Source organism: Saccopteryx bilineata, chromosome 3, assembly GCF_036850765.1.
Source record: "Saccopteryx bilineata isolate mSacBil1 chromosome 3, mSacBil1_pri_phased_curated, whole genome shotgun sequence".
NCBI classification, from domain to species: Eukaryota; Metazoa; Chordata; class Mammalia; order Chiroptera; family Emballonuridae; genus Saccopteryx; species Saccopteryx bilineata.
In genome coordinates this window covers 287,108,619-287,114,570 of record NC_089492.1, presented here as the reverse complement: position 1 = coordinate 287,114,570, position 5,952 = coordinate 287,108,619, and the positions used below count along the sequence as shown (strand labels likewise).

Below are 5,952 nucleotides of genomic sequence, written 5' to 3'. Positions count from 1 at the left end.
TTTGTAAGAGGCCCTTTGGAGTCCGCACCTTTGGGCAAGGTAGGGCGGGTGTGGTTCAATCTTGGAAGATCTAATGTAAATTTGGCCAAGTCGGGAGGTGGATGTTGATTCCAGCAGGAGAGGTACAGACCAGTGAAGGGCTGGTGGGGTCACAGAAAGCCAGACAGCTGTGGAGACTCAGGCCTTACGGTCCCAGATGCTGCCCACAGGTCCCAGGGAAGCAAGCCAAAACACTGTCCTAGCCACTCACGGCAGCTACGGCCTGCCTTCTCCTCCAGGGTCAGGACGGGGCAGACGTCAGGAAACCTCCAAGTTGAGTCAAGCATCTCTGTCCATCTGGCATAAAAGTATTTGACAGATATGATTACAGAAAGTCCCAGGAAGGTTAAAAACAAATGCCACACGCTTGTAAAGGGCATGGTCTTGAAGCCACCCACCTCCCGGACTCGCCTTCAAGTGACAAGTCAAGTGAAGAAGTACGTGAAAGGCCAGAGAAGATAAGTTCTGTCCTTCCCCGGCCCGGACTGGAGCCCCGAGGAAGCTATAGGGAGTGAGTTCTGGACGTGGCCCCAGTGCTAGGAGACTCTCCAGGCTCAGATTTACATGCCTGCCGTCTGTTTCCAGGTCCCAAACCGAGATTCCATTCTGGGCCGGATGACTTGATACTTCCCATAAATAACATCTGTCTCTGCATAGCTTTGATAAAGGGGCGCTCTGGGCACGAACCCAGGGTCACTGGGGATCCAAGAGGAATTTCTCTCTCCACCATATGTGTTATTCATGCGGTGAGCTCCTTCCAAGCATTTTGAAATTCCTTGGAGGCCACGGACTCCGTTGGAATTAGGCAAGCAGGACTTTGATGCACCATGACACCTGGCGGCAGGACAGCACCACGCCCATCTCCTGCAGGGGCTCGAAGGCCTGAGTCTAGGCTCTCAGACAGCCCAGCAGGGAACCTGAAAAACTCCGAAAATCCCTTCACAATATCATTCATTCCACCAGGGAAGATCTGAAGGTTGTATATACAATAGTCTCTGGCCTTAACATGCCAAATTTCAGATATATTTCTTTTTTCTGGAAGTACAGGAACACCCATGATCAAACCTGACAATGTCCGTGTGTTTTCAGTGGAGCAGGAAAGTAAGAGCTTTCTTAGAGTCAGCATTAGGCCCTGGCTGGTTGGCTCACTGGTAGAGCGTCGGCCTGGCGTGCAGGAGTCCCGGGTTCGATTCCCGGCCGGGGCACACAGGAGAAGCGCCCATCTGCTTCTCCACCCCTCCCCCTCTCCTTCCTCTCTATCTCTCTTCTCCTCCCGCAGCCAAGGCTCCATTGGAGCAAAGTTGGCCCGGGGACTGAGGATGGCTCTGTGGCCTCTGCCTCAGGCACTAGAATGGCTCTGGTTGCAACAGAGCCATGCCCCAGATGGGCAGAGCATCGCCCCCTGGTGGGTGTCCCGGGTGGATCCCAGTCGGGCGCATGCTGGTGTCTGTCTGACTGCCTCCCCATTTCCAACTTCAGAAAAATACCAAAAAAAAAGAAATAAAAAGAGAAAAAAGTAGAGTCAGCATCGTGGAGGTGGTGTTGAGAGAGTCCCCCCACCCCACCAAGGAGTGACGTGGGCGCTGGAGGAAGGGACTCGGCCGAAGTGCCGTTCCCAGGTGTTCATCCTTGCGAAGCCCACAGCTCTTACCCTGTTCTCTTTTTTCTTTTTTTTAATTGCATTTATTGGGTTGACATTGGTTCACAGAACCACACAGATTTCAAATGCACAGTGGTTCACAGAACCACACAGATTTCAAATGCACAGCTCCACAAATTGCCGTCTGCCGACTGCCTCACGCACCCTCCGCCCCAGCAAACGTCTCTTTCTGTCGCTACCTTTGCCCACCTCCACCGAGCCTCTCCTCCCTTTTCCTGTGGCTATCACCACCCTGTTGTCTGTGTCTGGGTGTTATGTATACATGTTTTTGGCTAATCCCTTCACCTTCTTTCATCCAGTCCCCCAACCCTGCCCCCCTCTGACAGCTGTCAGTCTGTTCCATGTGTCCATACCTCTGTTTATACTTTGTTCATCAGGTTATTGTGTTCATTAGATTCCACATATAAGTGAGGTCAATATGGTACTTGTCTTCTCTGCTAGCATAACACTCTCCCAAGTCCAGCCACACTGTCACAAAAGGTAAGATTTCCTTTTTTTTTTTTTATGGCCACGTAGTATTCCATTATGTAAATGTACTACAGCTTTTTTCTCCACTCATCTACTGTTGGGCACTTGGGCTGTTTCCAGGCCTTGGCTATTGTAAATAACGCCACAGTGAACATAAGAGTGCATATATGCCCATTCCCTTGGTTCTTATTCTTACTTCTGTGGCATATATTTTTTATTGAGAAATAATTCACAGACCATACAGTTCATACAATGCAGCAGGTTTTAGCGAGCTCAGAGTTGTGCGTCCGTCATCACAATTCATTTTAGAACATTTTTGTGTTCTAAAAAGAACCCCCAAAAGAAACTCTACACCCTTTAATCATCATCCCCAATCCTCCCATCCCCTCTAGCCCTGGGAAATTACTAACCTACATTCTTTACAAATTTGCCTATTCTGGACATTTCATATAAGTGGAATCATACACAAATGGTCTTTTGTGTCTGGCTTCCTTCCCTTAACAGTGTTTTCAAGGTTCATCCATGTTGTAGCATAGATCAGCATTTCATTCCTTTCTATGTCAGATTGATTTTCCATCATGTGGCCATAGCGTATATTATCTACCCACTCACCAATTTGTGGCCATTTGCATTATTTCTGCTTTCTGGCTCTTATAAGTAATGCTGCTGTGAACATCTGTAAACACAGTTTTGTTTGCATGTAGCTTTTCGTTTCTCATGGGCAGATATCAGGGAGTGACATTGTTGGAGTGACATGGAAACCTCATGTTTAACCTTTCTAGGGACTGCAAACTGTGTTCCACCCCTGTTCCATTTTCAGGGGTCCTAGGAATTGGTCAGTCCTCATTGACAAAACAAGAGCAGCATCACTGATCTTTCCAGAACAATTTTAAACAAAGATTAGAGTTAAATCTCTGTTTTAGCTGAGAACGTGGACTAACCAGCTGCTTTGGTTAGATGGAATTAGTAAAAATAATTTTTCAAGTCCAGTTTTGTTTTAACCTTTGTTGAGAATTCTTCTAATTCAAATGAGCACACTATAGTGGCCTCCCTCAGGGGAGCAGGGACGATCATTGGCTTCCTTGGCCACCAGCATGAGTGGTCCTCAGGGCTATTCACCCATTCAGTAACAGTCATCAAGGGGCAGGACAGGTCTGGGCTGGGCCCAGGTACTCCAGATGCACAGGTGAGTTAGACCAACACCGGCTCTGCCTTCAAGGGCCCAGTTCTAGTATGGGAGAGAGTCAGACAACAGGGACAAAACTGTTCCTTTGCAGGTCGCAGAGGGCCTGAGAGGAAATAGCACAGGTGTTGGGGGAGGGTCGCTCCAGATAGGACGGTCAGGGAACCCCTCTCCGAGGAGCTGTATTAGTTTTACTGCCATAACCAGTTAGCAAAAACTCAGCAGTTTCAAACAGCACCCACTTATTAGCTCAGGTGTTATCAGTTCTGTAAGTCAGAAGTCTGGGTGGGCTCAACTGGGTTTTATCTATGCTCGGGGTCTCACATGGCCAAGAAGTCTGGGTGGGCGCAACTGGGTTCTATCTAGGCTCAGGGTCTTACATGGCCACAGTCAAGGTATTGGCCAGCCTGGGGTCCAATCTGGAAGCACTCAGAAAGAATTCACTTCCAAGTTCATTCCCACTGTTCATAAAATCCAGCTTCTCGTAGTTGTAGGACTAGTTTGTTGGGGGGGGGGGGTCAAACATTCAGTCTTGGTGCAAGGAGGTAACTGAGGTCCCTGTCTTCTTGCTGGCTATGAGCAAAGGGTTCCCCTCAACAAGTCAGGAGCACCTACATTCCTTCTCAGATGGCCCCTCCGCCTTCAGAGCAGCAGTGGTAGGCCTGCTCCTTCTCAGGCTGTCTCTCGACCTCTTCATCTGCCACCAGCTGGAGAAAGCTCTCTGGTTTAAGGGCTCGTCTCCCCCTGCCTGAAGGCCAGCAGTCTTCTACAGCATTACATAAGCACAGGAGCGACTCCCCAGTCACAGGTTCACAGGGACACGGGAAAGCAAGTGGCAGGGCGCAGGGAGGAGCCATTCACCCATCCGAGTCCTCACACACATCTGGGGACGGGATGGAGCTGCAAGTGTAACAGGCCTGGGACACCTGGAGGGGACTTCTTTCTAGAATTGAACCCCTGAAATTCCTTTTTAAAAATAGCTCAAGATATAATGTATAATAGGCATGCAATAAACAGCACATATTTAACTTACACGATTTGATAGCTTTTGACATATGGATACATTCATGAAAACATCTCCACAATAAGATAATGAGCATATCCATTGCTCCCCAAAGTTTCCTGGGGCCTCCCATCACTTCCTCCCACCCCTCTGCTCCCCCACCGCCAGGCGGCCACCCATCTGCTTCCTGGTAGTATAGATAGCTTAGCTTTCTAGAGTGTTACATAAATGCAATCGTGCAGTCCTGTGATGGAGTCATTATGTCCCTCCCAAAATTCATATCATGAAGTCCTAGCCCCCAATATCTCAGGATGTGACCCTATGTGGAGGTAGGGCTTTTTAAAGAGGTAATTAGTTAAAATGAGGTCACCAGATTGGGCCCTCGTCCCATCTGAGTTGTGTCCTCATAAGAAGTGAGGAGGGCGCAGACACACACAGAGGGATGACCAGGTGAAGGAACCAGATGAAGGTCCGTCCGCAAGTCAAGGAGAGAGGCCTCAAGAAAATGTAAACCTGCCAACATCCTGATCTCAAACCTCCAGCCTCCAGAACTGTGAGACAACCAATTCCTGTTGTTCAAGCCGCCAAGTCTGGGGTGCCCTGTTCTGGCAGCCAGAGCAGACTATACAAGTATCTGCTTTTCTCTTTGGTCTGGCTTATTTCATTCAGCATAATTATTTTGAGATCTATATGTTATTGCATGTATCAGTAGTCCATTTCTTTTTCCTTGTTGCGTGATATTCCATCGCATGGATACACCACAGTTTTATTCATCCATGCACCTGCTGATGGGCTTTCAAGTTGCTTCCAGGTTTTGCTTATTGTAAGTAATGGTCCTATGAACAGTCAGTTATATACAAGTCTTTGTGTGCATATATATTTCTTTTTCTTCAGGGTAAACATTTAGGAGTAGAGCGGCTCGGTCATATGACAGTTGTATGTTTAACTATTTTTTTTTTAAATATGTAACACTTCACGAATTTGTGTGTCATTCTTGCGCGGGGGCCATGCTAGTCTTCTCTATAGTGTTCCAACTTGAGTGCATGTGCTGCCAAATCAAGCGCTATGTTTAACTTTTTAAAAAGCTGCCAAACTGTTGTCCAAGCGGTTGTACTGTTTTTACATTCCCACCAGCAACATAAGAGAGTTCCAGTTGCTTCACGTCGTTGCCAACACTTGGCATGGTCGGTCTTTCTCATTTTGAGCATTCTAATAGGTGTACAGCACTATCTCGTTGTGGTTTTCATTTGCATTTCCCTAATGACTAATGAAGCATTTTCTCATATGTTTATTGGCCATCCAGAAAGGAACATAGAGCTTATTAAACAAAAATAAGCATATGTTTATTTGTTCAAATATTTGGCCCATTTTTTTAAAATGGGTTTCCTTATTATTAAGTTTTCAGAGTTCCTTATATTTTTTTCAATATAACTCCTTTATCATATATATGATTTGTAAATATTTTTAAATAGTCTGTAACCTGTCTTCAGTCTCCTCATAGTGTGTTTCAAAAAAATACCAGAAATTTTTCATTTGAATTAAATCCAATTTGTATCAATGTACTCTGTTATGGATGGTGCTTTTGGTGCCATTTCTAGG

General features: G+C 46.6%; 1 non-coding gene across 1 annotated transcript; it reads right to left on the bottom strand.

Moving 5' to 3' along the window:
* Positions 1 to 5,310: 5,310 nt before the first annotated feature.
* Positions 5,311 to 5,417, bottom strand: LOC136332700 (U6 spliceosomal RNA). The gene has a single exon (XR_010730862.1). It is a non-coding gene; the product is annotated as a U6 spliceosomal RNA (small nuclear RNA).
* Positions 5,418 to 5,952: the final 535 nt, after the last annotated feature.